Below are 20,779 nucleotides of genomic sequence, written 5' to 3'. Positions count from 1 at the left end.
TCTACCCCCACCTGCAGTGCATGAAGAACTTTGTTGGGGAGCACCACAATATTCAGTTTGATGTATTTAGGGGTACTTATGATGATCTTCTCATCGGTCGATTTTCCGCATAGGGACCCTTTCGGTAGAGCAACTGTTCGAAGGTTTAATGACCTTACTAACTCTACAACCTAACTTGTCCTCGCGCCAGGCTAGTTTGTGTTGCGCTCATTTGACCTGCGCCCACCTATATCTTACTAGTTTGGATTTGTAGCTTGTGTAGATCCTTCTGGACACTCCCCAGCATCTTCATGTACTATTACTCAAACTGTTGCAACCGTTCAGTTGTAGCATCCCGAACTCTATCGCCGATCTCATTGATATAGCCCTCCGTCAAGGTTGTGGAATCAACTTACATTTTGTTTGACTTCTGCTTCTTACGGGGACCCACCTGCTGCTTCTTTTCATGCTTCCTTAGCCAGAATGGGGTACTCTGCCCCTCATCTCCTCCATCGTCCTATTCAAACAGTTCTTCCTCCTCAGTTTTGAGTGAAGGAGATTTGCCACTTTTCTCGGAGTCATGATTTTCTTACTCAGCCTACTCCTTTGCAAGGTGCTCCTTTTCATTTTGATCCTTCTCTTCGACTTCCTTCTTCCATTGCATGACCAACATTTGCACTACCTATTTTGCTAGATCCTTCCTATTCTTTTCAGCCGAACTCCCTGCGCCCTTGTTGGTACCTGCATCTAAGACTGATGGGGCACGCCATTCAACAGGCCAACACTTGATAACCTCATGAATGTCATCGTCCATGACCAATTATGGTAAATCAAACCATTTCTGTTGTGGGTCCTTCCATGCCTGAATGTAGACATAGTGGAAATTTTCCTTGAACACAACATACGTGGACTTCTCATACAAGGTTGGGGACAACCTTGGGCACTAGTTGATGGCCATGTGGAAGCTTGCTTCCATCAAAACCCAAAATATCTTCGTTTCACTGACCCGTGCGGGGTCCTTCATGGCCTAGAGGGAGGGAGATTGTGTGGCCTTTGATAATCCTTCCTTCAACGGAGGAAACTGACTGTCGTTCGGCAGCTCCCATGTGATTAATGTGATGGAGAGCAGAAACCACATGTAGTGGAAGGGCTCAATCTCATCCTGGACCTAGCGGCAATTCACGAGGAATTCACTGCATAGGTACCTTGACTAGTTAAACTTCACACCCTTTGCGCATTGTGAAACTAACAATACCATAGGCATTGAAACCTTGTTCGCACGACACTTCCACATGACTTTTCCTGCCAGGATTTGGGTGGCAATCTGCACTGCGGGGTCATTGATAGACGTGATGGAATATCTGTGTAGCTTTTTCACAAGTGAAAACTCCTTCTTCATCTTCTCCGCCAAATCCTTTTCACCTATTTTTCTGCCAAACTCCTTGGTTGGATTCAAACCTTCATGTGGAAGGTGCATGATTCTATGGATCAACATGTTAGTGATGCATATAGGCCCTCCTAGCTATAAGCACCTATCATGTACTAGGGTAAGAAATTCCCGCATGGAGGCTGTGTTGATAGTTGTGCGGTGATAGTGGGGCACCCACAACAGGTTCAACAACCTCGAGTTCTCCACTTTACAGATCCATTCGACCGTTTCCAACTTAGTGACACCTGAGTCTGGGTAATAAACACACCTCATATAATTTTTTGTTGCGAGGTGAGGGGATCGCTCATGATTGGCTAGGTCCCAATCTTCCATTTTTAACAGGGGATCTGCGCGAGGCACAGACCTTTGAAGGTCATCTGCTCTGGCAACAGGAGTGTATGAATGAGGAACTTATCTGAGTCTGGGTCCTTGGGGACCTTCGCCTTCCATTTTCACGGAGGGATATATTTAGGAAACTTTGTGAGGGGCTCTGATCCTTCGGCGTCTATGTCCTTAGTGCCCTATTCAGCTTCCAAATCTACAACCTTCTCAGGTTACTTGTCTTTTTTCTATTTCTGAGTTGCAGTGTGTTTCCTAGGTGACTCCCACACTGGCACCGACTTGTTCTGTTTGTCCTTCTTCGACTTCTAAGCTTCACGCACAGGGGTAGGCTTTAGCTTAGGTGACCTTGGCACTATAGGCATAGCAGTCAGAGCTTCCATGCTCACCACATCTAGAACAGCTCCTTCGGACGTGACAGTTCCCATAATGCTCCAAGTCTCAGCAGGGCCTGGTCCTAACATGGTGTCATAGATGAATTTCCGAGTTAACTCTAGTAAATTGTCAAATTTAGGGCTCGCGACCAAATCCTCAAAGAACGAGCGATTCATAAGAAATAGAGAACTCAACTCAAAAACTCTAAGGGTGCAAAGTGTTCTCCGCTAGGCTAACACGCATAATTTATAGGGGATTTTGAAATCAAATCCGACCGTTCCCCCCAAAATTCATCCATTAATGTGGTTTTGGTGGCAGATCTTCAAATATTTTGGCCTTAAATGGCGCTAGCCTGCTCCTCTTAACCATCTCCTCACTGTCAAATCATGAACAATGACTTCAACGGTCATTTTCCCACTGTACTACGTGGCACCTCCCTTCGTAGCGTAGAACCCTTCACGCAGCTTCTTATACTGCAACTTCACCCTTTTCCGCGTAGTCCATCTTTCGTAGTCCTGTGATTCGAGTAGTGTAGTTTATAGTCCCACACTCCCTTGCAACTACATGGAGCACAAAGATTGTTCTTCCGCCATATAGTCATTGTGCTAGATCCCCTATATATGGTTTTAATTGGCTTCCATTCACCTTTCCTAGAAAAGGTTCTCCATTCAGCTTCATGAGCTATACTGTGCCTTCATCTATAATCTCTTTAATAACATATGGCCCAAGCTAGTGCATCTGAAACTTTCCCAGAAACTTAGCAAATTTACTATCATATAATAAAACCAAATCATTTACCTTGAACATGCGTAACTTGATATGGTGATCGTGCCATGCCTTTTCATGTTTCTTCTATACTTGTTGATGGAATCCAACCAAGAATCTGTCTTCTTCAAGCTCCATAAGCTGCGCGAGCCGTTCCTCCAAGGCTTCACGATTTTCCATCCCTGTGAAAGCTGCTATGTGTAGACTAGGCACCATATATTCCATAGGCATCACAACTTCTATGCCATAGACCAATCTAAAAGGTGTATCTTTTGTCAATTTTTTGCAAGTAGTCTTGTATGCCCATAACACCGCAGGTACGCGTACATCCTAGTCATTTCGTTGTGTGTTGCAAATATTCGTTAGCACATTCTCTAATATATTATTAAAGGCCTCAACCATTCCATTAGCTTGAGGGTGATACGATGTGCTCTTCTGATGATAGACCTGAAACTCTTATGTCAACACGCTGATTGTCTCATTCAAAAAATGCATACCTCGGTCGTTCATCAACACCTTAGGGCAGCCAAACCTGGTTAACACATACTCAAACAAGAACTTCGCTATTTTAGCCCCTGTACAATCCTTCACAAGTTGTGCCTCTACCCATTTAGTCAGATAATCCATCGCGATGATGATATAGCATGCACCTGTCTTCTTTCCTAGGGGTTGAATTGGCCCAACAAAATCAATTGCCCATTTTTCAAATGGCTGTAATGAGACTTGAGGATTTAAGGGTACCTCATCCCTCCATGATCATCTTCGCATTCTCTTACATGCATCGCATGCTCTACAGTACGCTTTGGTATCTTTAAGCAACGTAGGCCACCATAAACCTGCGCAAAAGATCTTTTGCACTGTTGCCTTTCCTGCATAATGTCCTCCCACAATGCCTCCATGAGCTTCAGCGGGGATGCTATTCCTCTCAAAATCAGGCACATACCTTTGCAAGATCTCGTCAACACCCATCTTATACAAATGTCCAATGATCACTGAAAAATCTGCGGCGCACACCACCTATTCCTTTTTTTGCTGACTGGTGGATCCTTTGGGAGTCATTCCTGTTGTCAAAAAGTGGATAATATCTGCGAAATGATTATCCGTTATGCCCACTGTGAAGATCTGTGTGTCGGAAAACCCTTCGTCCAGATTAGTAGGATCCTTCCCTGATTCAATCCATGACAGATGGTCCAATCCTACATTCAACCTACCCGGCTTCACAATGACCTCAAAGTCATATTCTTGAAATGGAAACAACCATCTGCATATCATCCCCCCCAACACAAGCTTATTGACTGGGTACTTCAAGGCAGAATGGTCTGTGTAAATCTTGAAATATCCACCCAACAGATAGTGCCTAAAATTTTATAGCACGTATACCATAGCTAATCCTTTGTGCTCTGTCATTGAGTAATTCTTCTCAGCCTTCGATAATTTCCTACTCACGAAGGCTATAGGGTGGTCCATCTCTCCCTCACTAGCCTGCGTCAATACTGCTCCCAACGAAATACAAGAGGCATGAACGTGCACAAGTAATTCCTTCTTCTAATCTGGGAAGACCAAGATCAGCGCGATGAGCATATTTTCTTTCAACACATCCAAACTACGCTGACATTCTTCATCCCAACAAAATGTAGCGTCATTTCTCAACAGTTTCTCCATAGGTGAGGTAATCTGAACATAAGCCTTCATGAACTTCCTGCAATATCCTATATGTCCAAGCATTGCGTGTAGCTATTTGACACTTCTCAGGGCCTCCAAATGCACTATCATTGCGATCTTGGTAGGGTCCACCATCAGGCCTTCTTGCATACCACGTGACTCAGCAAGATCCAAAAGGGGACACAGAATAAGCACTTCTTCAGGTTCAGCGCGATCTCATTTCTTTGACATGTATCTAACATTAAGCGTAGACATGCTACATGGAGCTTTACTAACCCAAACACTGTCCCTTCATCAAAATACACCTCCAAGAACTTGTGAATAAACTCCTTGAATTTCGTGATGACTACGTGAGAGAATATTGCCGGCGCATTCTTGAGTCTGAATGGCATTACCGTATACTAGAAACAACCCCATTCTGTCGTGAAGGTTGTTTTTCTCCTGTCTTCTGGCACGATCTTAATCTGGTTGTACCCAGAGAACCCATCAGTGAATGAATAGGCCTCTTTCCCTCCAAAATTGTCCAATACCTTATCAGTAAATGGTGTCGGAAAAGTATCATGGATGCAAGCATCATTAAGCTTCCTTAGATCTACGCAAATCCCTATTTCTCCCTTCTATTTGTTTTCTTGAACCACCATCAGGCTTACCCGATCAAATTCTTCCATAGGTTCAATTATTCCTGCTTCCAACATCTTATCCAACTCCAAGCGAACCTTTTCCTTGTATTTGGGATTAAGGTGATATCGCCTCTGATTAATAAGCTTTGCATCTGCTTTCAAACTGATTTCCATCACATCCAAGTCACCTATGATGCCCTTCATGTCCGAAAACTTTGTAGGAAAAAGAGCCTAGTACTCGCGGAGTAACTCAACAACTTTATCCACTGTGGCATCATCCCAGTAATCTGCAATCTTCACAAATTTTGGCTCTGCTTCAGTACCAATGTTCACTTGCTTAGTTTTCAATGGCACGATGATGTTCGGGTTTTCTATCTGCAGAACTTTGACTTCGCAATGGCCCTCTACCTATGGAATAGTGATATTTCTTGGATCTTCATCCTCACCCTCAACGATCACATTATAGCATTCCAGCACATGCCACAGCTGGGTGCTCCAATCTGGTTGAATCAACTCCAAAGGATCTTGTGGAATTCTAAAGATCGCTTCCTTAACCACCTGCAGAGCTTCATCGATGCATTCAAACCCATCTTCAAAGCTGAAGGTCATTAAAAATCATTCCCTTAATATATCCCACTCCGTGATACCATGGTAGAGAACTGTCTCTAAATACCAGTTCATAGAAATAGTGTCCAAAGTATGACAAAATAAGTGCACCCACTTTCGCTATGGCTCTATTCCATAAGATTTAGCCCACTTCACTAAATAATTGCATGGATCATCTTTCCCATCATATTTATCAGTTAGGACAACCTTAGGATGACCAAATCACAGTATCAGCATCCTTTGATACTCTTGCCATTCATCGAAGCTATATTTGTGCGTACCCAACCATCCTGTGGGCATAGCACGTAGCTCTAAATCCAGTGCTTGGAAGTGATGATCCTTAGGTACTTCTCTTTCAAAGGCATCCAAAAACTTATCTACATCAGTTATAGCATCATAATAGGGTAAATGTCTTACCTCCGACGACACACAATGCAACGCTTTAGTCATAATATTGCATCGCAATGTAGATACTTCATGCAGCCTATTCTTCAAGTGTTCCAACTCTTCATCCGAATCCAAGGTACAGGAGCTTTCACGGTCCCATGAAATCCGTCCATCAACTGTTGGATTAATCCAGTCTTGATCTTGCACTATTATTTTGTAGATCTGATCCAAGTCGTCATCACTTTCTTCATAGTGATGCACTGGTTCAGTATAGCGTGGTCCTTCTGTAGGGTCCAATGGTAATACATTCTGAAGTGATTTCCTTTCAAATGACATGGTCCAATTTTTCATGTTGATCACCCCATTCATGTCAATGGCCCAATCAATTCTGAGGAGCACAGGGTATGAGTTACTGTCATCAACGATTTTTATCACCTCAAAATCAGCCAGTGCGCTCGCACCCTCGATATCCACTGTTACTCCATGAAACCATCCCATAGGGATGATCTTCTGGTTGTTTTCCATTCTAAGATGGATTGGAGACCACTATACTGTAGATCTCCCCATTATTTCCCATGTTTTTTAGGCAAAACATTCACGTCAGACCCCAGATCCAGAATGACCTGATCCATCTCATAATCTCCTATTTGCATGGTGAGCCTCATCTCGCGCCCTGTTCTTGTCTTACGTTTTCCAACTAACCACACTGTGTCCATCCAAGCCATTTTCCTTTCTGGAACACTTGTTTATCAACTCCCGAAAACATTTCACAACCTTAGTATTGCGCAAAAGTTTCATGCAGGTTTCCAAGAACATGGTAAGTATAGAGGGATCAACCTCTGCAGGCACGCTGGTTTCTGATACTTTGTTCTGACTTCCTGAGGTGGATTCCTAAGCGAAGCTTTTCTTGGATTCCATAACCGTTTCCTTTACGCACACCAAATCAAAACAAACCTCGTTTTCTGGGGCCTTGCGGACCCATCTGTCCTCTTCAGGCTGTTTTCCCTTATCATCGCTAGTCTTTATACCACTTCTTAGCATGATATTTATATTCAAATCTTGTTCGCGAGGTTCAGTCCTTATCATCTGTAAGTTATGCGTAGGTTATCGAGGTTGTGCCTTCTTTTCCTACATCTTGGATATCAACACAGGGTAGTCTTCTATGGAGTGGTTAAGCTGACTGCAGTAGTGGCATGATGGGCTTGTTGGATTCAAACATTCCTGCATGTAGCATCCTGGCATCCCATAGTTATAGAAATTAACATGACCCCAGCCTCTACCGTGCCCTCCTCCTCCTCAGCTTTGGTCTCTTCCCTGATATCATGTGCGTGCTTCCCTTATGACCAGATCTGGAGGCCGAGTTTCTGCTTGCATTTGGTATGTAGGTGTTCTTTCCATCATCAACTCGTAGCTGCGATAGTGGCACTCATCATGGCCCACTAATTTGCAGAAATTGCATATCAATTATTGTGGCATCTGAATGAACTTTTACAGAAAATGAGAATTATCTATTACATGTTTTCCAGCCACCTGACAAATAGCACACCATAGCATGAGCCCTGCACTCGGTCCTGCTGGAGCTTCCTACCTTAGGGGAATCGATCCCCCCTTGTTATCACTCAGGTTGTCCCTAAAGCTCCTTAAAGGGATACGGTCGAGGTAACCACAAACCAAGCTTTGGACTGCAGGTCCTAGCCTACCTGCAGTCAGAAAGGGCTCTCTCTGTATGATTTAGCTTTGTTGAAGATGATATTAGGCTAGTTATTGAGTTCAAGGGGGTTTTGTTTATGTTTGGTCGGAAGGAGGATGCTTTCAAGTAGAGAGGCAATGTATAGTGTGGTAAGTTTCAAACCATTGGGCATGGAGTCATGGAGTAAGACTGTTGGTGCGCTTTCTTGGTCACAAGAGGAATGAGGAGCAAGGTAGCTGCTCATGAAACAATACTCGAGCTAAATGGAGATGGATTGGAGGCTAAGGAATGAGAGGCAACAAAGAATCTCTCAATCAGGTTAGCAGAGGGAAGGTGAATGAGCTATATCTAGGAGCAGCTAAGAATTCTTAGATAACAGTCATTCATATGTGAAATAGATCAAACATGAGCCATAAAGGAATTCATATTTATGCCTAAATCAAGAGGAAAACATTAAGAAGCCACAGAAACTGAGCATAGAGTGTAGCTAAGCAAATTCTAAACCAATCTTTTGTTCTGTGACTTGAGCATGTATATAATTGAAATAACAGAGGTGAGAGACACTTATTGATCCATATAGCAGCACATGAATTCCATCATTCACTCTTCAACCATTAACTACACATCAAACAGTCCATCCTCCAAGCTTTTAGCAGTCTTTGATTAAAGAAATCATATCAGATACAGAGTGAGTCTCTAGAGGAGTCATACAACCAACCAACCCTTAAAACAGTGCAGAGGGTCGAATAAAGAAAAATAGCTACAGACTTCCCTTGAACAGGTGTCAAGGGGGAAAATATCCCAAAAAATATCTCTGAAAACAGATCAAAAGAGATCTGTGCAATCACTGTCTTTGAACCTAATCTTTGCTGGAAATAAATGCATAAAATATCTGAAACAGCTGCGCTAGGGTAGCTGGCATCTCAAGTAATGTGAACAAGGGATGCGCATGAGGCTGCAGCCTCTAAAATGAGTGTAGAGAGGTCTTTGGGTTGTGTGCTGGCCTCATGGCCATAACTGTAAGTTGGGGAGCCACAACGGCTTGATGATGCTTTACCGAATCTTCTGGGGCCCTTCTGTTTTCATCTGCTTCGGAAGATTTTGACTGATACTCTCTGCCGCTTCCTTGATACTCTTTGCCGCTTCCTGGTCTTTCTTGGCTTTAAAAATGCTCTAAACTATCACATCATCTCATTACTGGCCGTTATTTGGCCCAAGTACTTGCTGCGAGGCGCTTTGTTGCTTCTGGGTGGTTGTCGGCCCTTGGTCGACTCAAAATGCTTTAGCAACACTTAAAATCACGACCTGGATGAGTAAAGGGTCATTGAAGGCCTGCCGAGGTGAAAACCTGCTATTTGGGGCAATTTGGGCCTGGAACGATCCAAGAATGGCCTGAGAAAACCATGATTTCTTTATACCTGGGCGGGCACGGGCGCCGCACACAAAACATTAAAAAATGGCCATTTGAACATAATATGAAAATACTCTCATAACACTATGAAATCGTGAAAATTGGGCACTTAAGTGGACACTACAGCAGCCATTAAATCCTCGCCGTTAGATCTGGTGCGGGCCAATCCAATGGCCCAGATCTCATCGCAATATCGGCGTCGGGCGGACCGGGGGGCGGCACATATAGAATCGCCGAACTACGCGGACCCAAAATGCTATAGGCCCTCTTTTTTATGGAGATTGGGTCCGAACCATCGGAACCCATCATATCGGCGGATTTACATTTGAAACGGGTCCAATGGACTCGAAATCCTTTAACACTGCTTTTGATAACTTTTCGGCTCCGCGAAATCGGAGAAGTATATGGGCGATGTGAAGTGGGGGCCGCGCGACAAGATCTGGATCGTCAGATCTGGGGCCCGATCCAACAGTCCTGGATCTGTCGGCGGATCGGCAGTCGGAGGGACCAGGGGGCGGCAGATATGAAATCTCCGAAATGTGGCAGACCCGAAATGCTTTTACAGGTCCACTTTATATCTTTTCGGGTCTGGCCCATTGGCACTATGAAACAAAGCCATCAATGATTACTGCCCGACCTTCGACAGCGATATCGCGTTGGAGGGAGGGCCATGCATTCGGAGGAGTTATATATGATGTTTAAACATATGATTGGCCCCTCCCGATAGCGATATCGCATCGGAGGGGGTCCAAAAGAAACTTTATTACATTGGACCCATGTTTTTGTGCTGCCAAGCCTTTTCAGAAATCGGAAGGGTTCATTTATAGTTTGGCATGGATTCTAAGGCATCGGAAGGGGTCCGATAGCCAAAAAAGGGAGGATTTTATCATTTTTGAAGGTTTTTCATGGTTTTTGCATGGTTTGCGTATTCTTATGCCTTGGAAGGAGTCCAAAGGCACTTAGGAGGAAAGTGATGTGGTTTTGAGAGGGGTTTAGTGGCCAAAAGGGGTTTCATGCCTTCTAAAGGCAAACCAAGGTCAAAGGGGTGATTTTTTAAACATGTGAAGGAGAATTATGCAAAGGAATGAGTCCTTATGCACTTGGAAGATAGTTAGGGGGGTGATGAAGGGTTCTATGCATTGGAAAGGGTCCAAAATGCATGAAAAGATGGTTTGAGGGGAGAAATGAGGATTCTTGCTGAGTTTCAAATAAACTTAGCAATTTCCAAGGATGTATATGGTTATTTTTCAACCAGGGGGAGGGATAAGTATATAGGGGAGTTATATACATAGTTTTAGTAGGGGAAGGGTAAACAAATAGGAAGTTACATAATAAAGTTAGTAGTTAATATGAAGATGATGAGAAAAAGCGCTAAGTATGATGTCTTAGGCTATCAATGGGGAAAATGACTCATAGAAGAAGTGTATACATTCCTTGAGTGAAGCAGATCTCCACCAAGGCAAATGACATGAAGAATGATAAATCTAAGAGGTATCAAGCAGATCTTGACCTCTTTAGGGGAAGTTAGTGAGTGATTTGGGGAAAGAGGAAGAAGGGGAAGTTAGACATGCCTCGCTTGAAGTCCTCCAACTGAAAAACTGCCTTCAACTTGTGATATGATAGATATAACACTTGACAATATGAAATGGATCACAAGCCATGATTCTGCAACCACAAAGCTACCTACCCGACCTACTCACCTAGCATTTTCTCTTCTTTTTGGTTTGGGTGCACTTGAACCAGCATACCCAGCTTTTCATTCTTTCTTGTTTTCTTATGCTCCTATCTACTTCTACACTTATTTAAGCCAGGGGCTCAGATTAAGCTGTTGAGCACCCTTGTTTCTCTACCTAACTACAAATCTGCCAAGATTAAGTTGTTTGGACAGATGTTCATTCTCTATATTCTACAACATGAAATTGAAACCTAGGGAAGCCAAGATTAAGCTGTTTGGCCTTCCCATACTTGAAAACTGATCAAAATGGATTACTCATCAAGATTGGAACAAAGCAGTGGCATTTAGATTAGCTCACTTTCACAGATACTTCTCTGGCCATCTGTATCAAATATGGAGCATTGCGGCAAGCAAAGTATGAGATATTTGGCATGTAAAAATGTCGATCATGAAAGATGATTAACCTACTGCAGCAGGAGGCTAACAGTGGCTCCACTTGGGGATGGCTTTTCCTTGTGAAAAGCCAAGAACAGCAGGTCAGACTGCCTTGATCCTCTGTAGTTGTTGTTAACTGAAAACTTCTTCTGTGCTAACTCCTAAATGACTGGAACTTTGAGGTCTGAACAACACTCTCCTTTAACTGAAATATTGTGAAAAATAAAGCATCGCCTGCTTTCTTCCGCGTGCTTGATATTGCATACACTTTTGCTTGAGAACTGCATTTTGAAGTAAACACAAAAAAGGGAACCAATTGGAGCAACTCCTCTTAATTTTGTCTTTGAACAGGCTGTAGATGCAACACTAAAAAATGCTCCTCTGTTTTGATACAATTGACTGAAGAGCTGGAAACCTGAATGCAACATTTGTAATTGAATTCACTGTTATAAATAACAGTGCTGCCCCTTTACCGTTGAGTGTATTTTAAAATATATCATAACCTGCCTTGTGCACCCTTTGAAGTAAGTTCATAACCGGGGGAAAAATTGATGTGCTTCCCTTTGAACTTCACTTCAAAAGAATAGAGGTTTCGAATGTCACGCTCCTTTGGCTTCTTTTCTTTTGGACTAAGCTCTTTTCCCAAAATCAATGCAAAGACAGAGCTTTGAAATGGGGGATTTGTGTGGGCTGCGCCTTCAAGCTTTGCTGCACTGCTCTGCTGTAGTCAATGCTTATGGTAGATTGTTAAAACGGAGGACCTGCGCTGCTCTGCCTCCATAACTTCGCTGCTTGGTTCGAAGCAATCGGATTACTTACACAAGAATAAAAAGAAAGCGCTTATATGTACATGCATTAATATACAAATATATACACCAGAACCCTATATCCCTTAGATCACTGGATCAAGGTAATGCTTTAGCATGCGGCCATTCACAGGGCCCTCTTCAACTGCGCAGGCATCTAGATTTTTGAGAAAATATGTATTATTGCCTTGAATAGCGCTGATGACAAATGGGCCTTTCCACAGAAATTCAAACTTGGCATGCTTTCCCTTGTCTTCTCTTCGCGAGTCCCACTTTAGAACCTTGTTGCCAATAAAGAAATCCTCAGCTTTAGCCCTCTTGTCAAATGCCTTTTTTAGCCTTTCTTGTAACATTTGAGCTCTGTCATAAACTTGCTCTCTGGTTTGCTGAAGATGAATGGTTTGATTGATCCTTCGTTGAATATCATTTGGTTCAGCTTGAACCTCCTGCAACAGCTTGATAACAGGAATGCCTAAAGAAGATGGAAATCTGGCCTCCATGCCATATAATAGCTCATAAGGGCTCATCCCAATGGATCTCTTTGTTGAAAGTCTGTCTGCCCATAGGGCATTGGTGAGCTTTTTATGCCAGTTCTTCTTGCTTTCTTCTAAGGTCTTCTTGATAATACTGATCAGGCTCTTGTTAGATGACTCGGCTAAGCCATTACCTTGAGGGTAATAGGCTGTGGAATGGCCCAAGGTGATATGAAATTTATGGCAAAAATTGATCATCCTTTTGGATTTGAAAGCAGCGGCATTGTCAGTGATAATCTTCTCAGGGCAACCAAATCTAGAGAGGATATTGCACTCAAGGAATTGGATAATGATGGTGTCATTGGCTTGCCTACATGGGATGGCCTCAATCCACTTAGTGAAATAATCGGTGGCTGTTAAGATCCACTTATGCTGGCCTGAGGAAGAGGGATGGATTTCTCCAATGAAGTCAAGACCCCATTATTGAAAAGGCTTCTCGGTTGAGATGGGTTTCAGAGGCAAGGGGAGCAGCTTTCTCTTGCCTTCAAAGATTTGGCAATTGTGGCATGAGGTGGCAAACTTCTTTATATCTGCAAACAAAGTGGGCCAATAGAAACCAGCCCTTAAAATTTTATCAGCAGTGGAGTTCCAATATAGATGTCCTCCACAGTCCCCTGCATGGAATTCTTTCATGACATTGTTAGTTTCATTCAAAATCAAGCAGTTAAGCAATATACCTTGATGATTTTTCCAAAACAATGCACCATCTAATACACAAAATTTCAAAGCCTTCATTCTTAAAAATATTTTCTTGGTCCTGGACAATCCTGGGGTAGCACACAGGTTTAACAATACAAAGCAAATATCAGCATACCACGGGGATTGCAAAAAGGTGTCATTGATCTGTGGAGTCACCAGCTCCTGTTCATTGTCTAGTTGGTTGATGTCTAAGGCTTGAAAGTTTGTTTCGGACATCAGTTTAGCTAAACCTTGTCCCTTTATCAGCTTGGTTGTTTTTATCTCTATGTCATACTCAAGAATGTTAGCAATCCACTTGCCTCTTTTGCCTTCTAACCCCTCTTGGGTTAATATATCTTTTACAATAGCATTTGGCACATAAGCAATCACATGTGAATATAAAATATAAATTCAGAATTCCTTGATTGCTTTAACAAGGGCATAGGCTTGCTTCTCCATGATTGGGTATTTCAGGGGTGCATCTCTTAAGGCTCGGCTGAAAAATGCAATTGGCTTTTCAGCTCCTTGATCATCCTTTTGCAAAAGGACAGCAGCTATAGTATTATCAGATGCAAATGAAAATATGATAAAGTCCCTATCAAATTTTGGACTTGTGAGGACTGGGGCTTGAGTTAAGGCTGATTTAATGCCCTCAAATACTTGCTTGGCCTCTAGAGACCACTTTACCTTGGCGTCTTTCTTGAGCATGTTGTTTAGCATTCTTATTAGCTCAGCCAAGTTTGGGATAAATCTCCTTAGGAAATTGATTTTCCCAAGGAATGCTTGTAATTCTTTTATATTTCTAGGATATGGGATTTGCAATATGGCTTGTGTTGGACACCTAATCCTAAATGGGTTAGTGTGGAAGCTGAATAGACTAAGTAGTCCAAGAGACCTTGGGATGTGAAACCCAACGGTCACAACAGTGTACTATAAATTTATATCATTTGTCAATAAAAATTGTACTGCATGTTTTATCTTTTATATTTTCTCTTGCTTCCCATGTGTGTTCAACATGGTATCAGAGCAGGCGTATTCCTGCCCTGCATAATTCAATTGAGCCATTTGTTTTATGGCCTTTCTGTGCAGTTTATTTCTGCCATATTCCTCTATATAGACCTGCGCCCTGTCTGCCATATTCACTTGAATGATGAAATGTTCCTTTGCCTGACACTGCCAGCGCTGTCCAAGCTGTTCTGACATGTATGTCTGCCATACCGGCGCTCTCTTCTGCGTTACCTGCGACCTCTGTCTTTTACAGTCCTGACCCTTGAAATTAGACCTGCGCTCTCTGTCCATAAGCGTTTCATGGTAATTTTAGTGCTGTCCTGTCTGTCATTTTTTCGCTGGTCTTGTCTGTCATATGCGTTTTATTTCTGAAAACTGGCCTTTATCCCTCATCCCTAAGTCTACAAATTCAAACATTTTCTGTCAGCCCGCAGGTCTTTATTTTGGCATTCATGTACGCTCCTGAGTACTCTTACCATTTTTCCTTTCCAACTCCTGCAGTGAACACACCTGTGCTCTAGCTCCTGTCTGTATGGTGTAGCCTAGATCACGTTCAAAATCTAACGCGCGTGCATGTTCCCTTGCTGCACCACTCTCATGTGATTGCATATTTTTCACTTCGATCCTTTTGAGTAATCGTAAGTGTTTCATTTGCCCCACACTCTGTCTAGTTGCATCGGATCTGCGTTGCTCAGGGAACATTTTGATTTGCAGTGCCAAATTCTATTCTAGCGGTCTCTCTACAATTACGCAAAACACTTGTCGTCTTTGTCGAATATGGTTTCTGGTGCGACTCTGGAAGAATGGATTGTTTCTGAGCGTGCATAGTAATAGTTCTTCAAAAGAAAAGAATAAACGTTGGTACATCGGTTGAAAATGGTTAATATTTGCGTCCAGGTGGTTGTACAGTCCATTATTTTTTCTCCATTTAGCTTGAAGACATTCCATGTTCATTGTGACTGGTAGATGAGAATAAAAATGGCATATCTACACATTGTAAACCCACTCTCTATTTCCTGCAATGTAAGCCGAGTTTGAAGAGATAGACGGGCTGCAAATTAAGCTAAGCAACCAGAGATACGCCACCAGCTCCTGGTATGCGTATGGTTCGAAGTTGAATGGTATGCGCATGGTTTTTGAATATTAATGATGTTGAATGAATGCGTTATGTTAGAAGTTGAATGCGGTTTTGGATCATTTGAACGTTGTTTTAACACTGTATATATTGAATGGAGTCCAATGGTATAAATCGTTTGGTTTATTGAACATTGAATGGTATACACCGTAAGTGTGCAAGAGTTCAGCTTATTAACGTTGTTTGGTCCAGCGTATATATGGTATTAAACTGCCGTGTTGTCATTTGACACAGCGTTTGAGTGGGAATATTGAATGCGTTTTGATATGCGCTGTCTAATGAGCTTTGGTATACAACGCTTGCATATGCGTTGAATTAACATGGTATAGACAGAAGTATGTGCACATTATATCCCCACCGTGGAGACTTTTGTGAAAAGGTTCAACATAATCCTGACATGTGATACAGGTATGGGCCTCTTTGGATTTCCACAACTCTTGTATTTGCGGTAATGGCACTAGGAAATTATGCTTCCTATTTGTCTTCCATAAAGAGTGAAGATAAAATTGACTGGCATTATGACATTAATTATATGAGCTGGGCTGCATGCTTGATTTATGGATACATCTGTTTGGTACCCCTCAGATTTTATTTCCTCCTCCGTTACTTGGGCATATCAACACCCTTGGTGCAGCTGTGGTGTCTTTATGGATATTCTCTGTTTATCTTCATTCCAGCTTCGATTCTGTTAATCTTCCCAACTGAGTTTTTAAGATGGACTGTTATTGCTCTTGCTGGCTTAGCGGCAGCAAGCTTTGTAGCACTGAATATGCGATCTTGCATGAGTGGAAGTGACAAATGGATTACAGCATGCATAAGTGCATTTTTAATGCAAATATTCTTGGCCTTTGTAATTAAGCTTTGTTTCTTTGTATGAATGGGAAGGGCGCACTTATATATTTGATATTGGTTCATTTAAAATAATGTTAAAATTAAATGATGGGGCATTGTCTCATTGACTTCTGAGTATATGAAATCAGATACTGAAACCCATATATAAATGATTGTGGAAATGATTCAAGAAGAAGATTTTGGGCTTAAAACCAGAATTAAAAGGGCTATTGTATTGAGGTTTGGTTGAGACAAAACTTTGTGCAATTTAATGTGAAATGGAAACCATATGGATAATGGCCCAGAGTGAGTGAAATGCCAAGCTTTTGATTGAATCCAGCATATGTGAATGTAATTGTGGTAATGAATCTGAATTATGAGAGCATTCGAAGTTGATGGGATTGATAGTTAAAATATGAATGAGGATGAAGGAAACTTCACATACAGTGATTGATTTTTATTGAGTTTTCATGAACCATGAAATATGTGAACAGGTGTTTGATAAGCTTCCGCATGCAAATGATAAAATGTGAATTTGCCAGGAATTGAAAGGTAAGCTTCCACATATTAATTGAGATTGCCAGTGGTAGAAATTTGCCAGACATTGAGATACTGATTGAGCATAGGCCGAGATGCATGTTCATATGCATGTGCTACTATGAAACCCTTGAAATTGCAATGTTGACTTAGTTTATATATCTGCATGGTTCCACATAAGATTATGAGATTATGCACAATTCTTTCTCTGGGAATCTGTAATCCCACAATTGTAGCTGTTCCACATGTTATCATGAATGGTTATAGTCGCTATTGAACTTGACTATTCTTTTCCACTGGCCGAGAAAGTGAAGGAGTATTTGAAGGATTCAAGCAAGTTTGCAGTTGCTGCTGCCCCAGTGTGGCTTTGTATTTAAAATTCATTATAGTGCATTAATTCCTTTCTTCAACTGCTGCATAAAGAGTTTGGTGGGATGATTGTAATTTTTTATGGAGAAAAGTTTTGTCGGTTGTTTTGTCAGAACATAATGCTGGTCATGAGTAAACTCTTATTTTCATGTAATGGATTGTAATCGGTGCTTGCTGGTTGAACTCTGATCATTTGCTGCACATGTATAAAGGATATTTCTGTGTACTGTGAGTAGGTATTACTTTTCTGCACTAAGTAGTAGTTGTAAGGTGTAAATCTGACATTGCAGAAAAAAAATGGCTAGAATCAGTGAAGTTTTAGAGTTCCTAAAAACTCTAATGTCGTCTACTACTCATGATACATTAAAAGTCAGCAAAGTTTATCTCACAGATATTCAGGTCTGTCTACAAAATGCACAGGAAAAGATTGATTTTTTGCATCTTGAATCAAAGCTACAACAAGAAGAGCTACATCAAAATAGACATCATTCTGAACTTGTTTTTGTTCAGAACATTGAGACAACCACCCATCAACAGCAAGCCAATAATGTTACAGTTCATTCAAATGAAGGAGCAGTTGTAAATGCAGACGCAGAAACTCAGTCTGCACTTCCCAAGCCCATCATCAGACCTTGGGAACAGCTTGTCCACAACAAGCACAGAACTGGTCTTGGATATGACAAGGACTTGTCCTTTCATATTCCAGACTACTCCAAACCCATTCAGTTTCAGAGTGCTGGATTTATTCATGACAGTTCACCTGCTCCTCATGATAGTTCACATCCAGCTGTTCCAGATTCTGTCCATCTTCCACAGCAACAACAACAACAACAGATTGTGAAATGCCAACATTGTGACCGAGTTGGCCATCTGAAAGATCACTGTTTTGATCTTCTTCCATGTAAGCACTGTCATAAAACCAGTCATTCTTCAAACAGATGCTTCAAAAACAAACGTCCTACAAGAAAAAAGATTCATCTTGGATGGTATTAGGATTGATCCTTTCCGGATCAATCCTAATACCATCCTTTGAGATGATATGTCCAAGCAATTTGCCTTCTTCAAGGCCAAAGATAGACTTCTTGGGATTCAAGGAAATGCCATATTTCCTACATGTGATGAATATTTGCCTTAGGTGTTTGAGGTGCTCTTTATCATATTTGGAGAAAGGGGTCAAGTCATCAAGGTAGACAACTAGGAAATCATGGATTTCCTTGGCGAATGTAATGTCCATTGCCCTTTGAAAGGTGGCACCAGCGTTCTTTAGGCCGAAAGGCATTTTAACGTACTTGAATGTTCCCCATGGTGTGGTAAAGGCTGTCTTGTCTTGGTCATCCGGGTGAACAAGTATTTGGTTGAAACCTGAGAAGCCATCTAGTAAAGAGATTCTATATGACCCCACCACCCTTTGCAAGATGTGGTCCATTTTGGGCAAAGGATAGTGGTCCTTTAGGGAGACTTGATTTAGATTTCTGAGATCTACACAAAGTTTGATCTCATTTGTTTTCTTTCTTGTGGGAACTAAGTTTGACACCCATTCGGAAAACCTAATGGGTGCAATGATTCCTGCCTCATACATCCTCTTTACCTCCTTCTCAACCAAGGGAAGGAGCACGGGGTTGATTCTTCTAAGTTTTTGTTTGAAGGGCTTTTGGTTTGGTTTTAAGGGAATGGTGTGTTGGATTATTGAGGTGTCATAGGACTTCAAGTCCTCATAACACCAAGCAAAGACATCTTGGAATTCTTTGAACAAATCCACATACTTTGGTTTTTGATCATGAGGCAAAGACTTAGACAATTTGATCATTTTGGGCTTCTCTGCTGTCCCAGTGTTGTATTCTTCTATGGCAGTGTTTATAGGCTACATTTTTGGCTTTTTGGGCACATCATTTGCATCAAACATGTCTTCTAGTGGAGTGAGGCCAACCGGGAGAAAATTGTCTTTTAGATCAACAATCTCGGCCTCTGTTTTATCTATTTCCTCCAAATGCATTTGTTTCAGCTCTTCAATGTTTGCATTGTCAAAAACTGTTGGGCTTAGGATCTGTCTGGCTGTTACAGCTGTTACAGCTTGCTGATTTTCGTTTATTGCTTGTTGTTGTGGGTCCTCCATGGTATCCTCATCAATGTTTAGGCCTGCAAATTCATGTTGTAAGGTAAGGAAATTGTTTATTTGAGCATCATCCTCGAACACTTGCCAGTCTTTAATGTTATTCGGGACAGCAGGCCTATGTTTTATTTCAGCAGTGAAATGGTGATTTGGCTCAAAGGGAAGCTTGCATGTACTAGCGAAAGTGGCTAGGCTGTGAGCATGAATGTTATGATTTCTTGAAATCTTGGCAAGCTTGGATTCAGAGAATGCATCGAGTATATTAGTGGCAGTTGTCCTATAGGCCCTCATTCTATTGTCATTGGTAACAAAGTTACCTTTCATTTGTTGGATTATTAGGTCGAAGTCACCTAGAATAGACACTTTTACAGCTCCCAAAGCCTTGACCAGCTTAAGGCCTAAGAGGAGTGCCTCATACTCAGCCATGTTGTTAGTGCATCTAAATTTCAGCCTATATGCATGACCCTGTGCATGATTGTTATGAGAATTATGAATCCATACACCTGCCCCTGCTCCTAACTTGTTAACAGATCCATCAAACTCTAAATACCATGTGATTTCTTGCTTGTGGTTAGTATTAAGAGTTTCAGTCATTTTAGGATTGGGCAGATTTGAACATTCTGTTTGGGGAGGCTCTTGTAATGTGCTGGTTGCCTTGGTTGTTGTGACAATTTGTTGAGTATGTGCAACTGTTTCTTGATTGATATGTGCTTGCTGCTCTAAAGCCAAAGGCTTGTCATCAATTAGAGGGCAGCTATCATCATTAAACAAAATAAAAGAATCCATATCAGTATGGACTGAGTAGATGGGGAAATTTTGGGGCTTGTCCTCACTACTTACCATGTATTTCATGAGAGTTTCTCTATATAGTCTTTTTGGTTGCCCAAAGACTGATATAGTGGCGTAAGAGAGGTCTAATTGAAGGGATCCTTGGAGCTTTGCTCCCCAAGATCTTGATAGGAGCATCCCATACTTCGGAGGGATGTCAGCAACAACAACATCCATGAGGATGGTCTTGTTAGGATATTGGACTAAGGAGACACACAAGTCCTTGATGAGACCTAAACACTTGACTTGACTTGAGTCAAAGGAGAATAAATCTTTATATGGCCTAGTGACATCAAGGTTTAGTCTTTCCATTACAGCTTTAGGCATAAGGTTGTGCGAGGCACCTGAATCAAACATTGCATTGTGCAAGATCTTGTCATGTATATGTAAGCTGACATAAAATGGTAGAACAGATCCATATGTTGATTTTTCATTAACTTCTGGACCAAACAACAGTTCCAGGGTATCATCTAGATTATTAACATCATCCTTAACCTCTGGTATTTGCAGTGATTTTTGAATTTTCTGCTTATAAACATCATGCTTGGCAAGTTCAGAGAGGGGGATAGAT

The 20,779-nt window shown here is 41.7% G+C and overlaps 1 pseudogene; it reads left to right on the top strand.

The window, feature by feature from the left end:
- Positions 1-15,175: 15,175 nt before the first annotated feature.
- LOC149188160 (uncharacterized) lies at positions 15,176-16,413 on the top strand (annotated as a pseudogene).
- The last annotated feature ends 4,366 nt before the right edge of the window (positions 16,414-20,779 follow it).

The sequence above is a fragment of the Pinus tabuliformis genome, chromosome 3_1, assembly GCF_031772625.1.
Source record: "Pinus tabuliformis cultivar Carrire ecotype Pingquan chromosome 3_1, CPIR1, whole genome shotgun sequence".
Classification (NCBI taxonomy): domain Eukaryota; kingdom Viridiplantae; phylum Streptophyta; class Pinopsida; order Pinales; family Pinaceae; genus Pinus; species Pinus tabuliformis.
The sequence above is the reverse complement of the archived record's forward strand: the minus strand, read 5'-3'. Positions and strand labels throughout refer to the sequence as shown.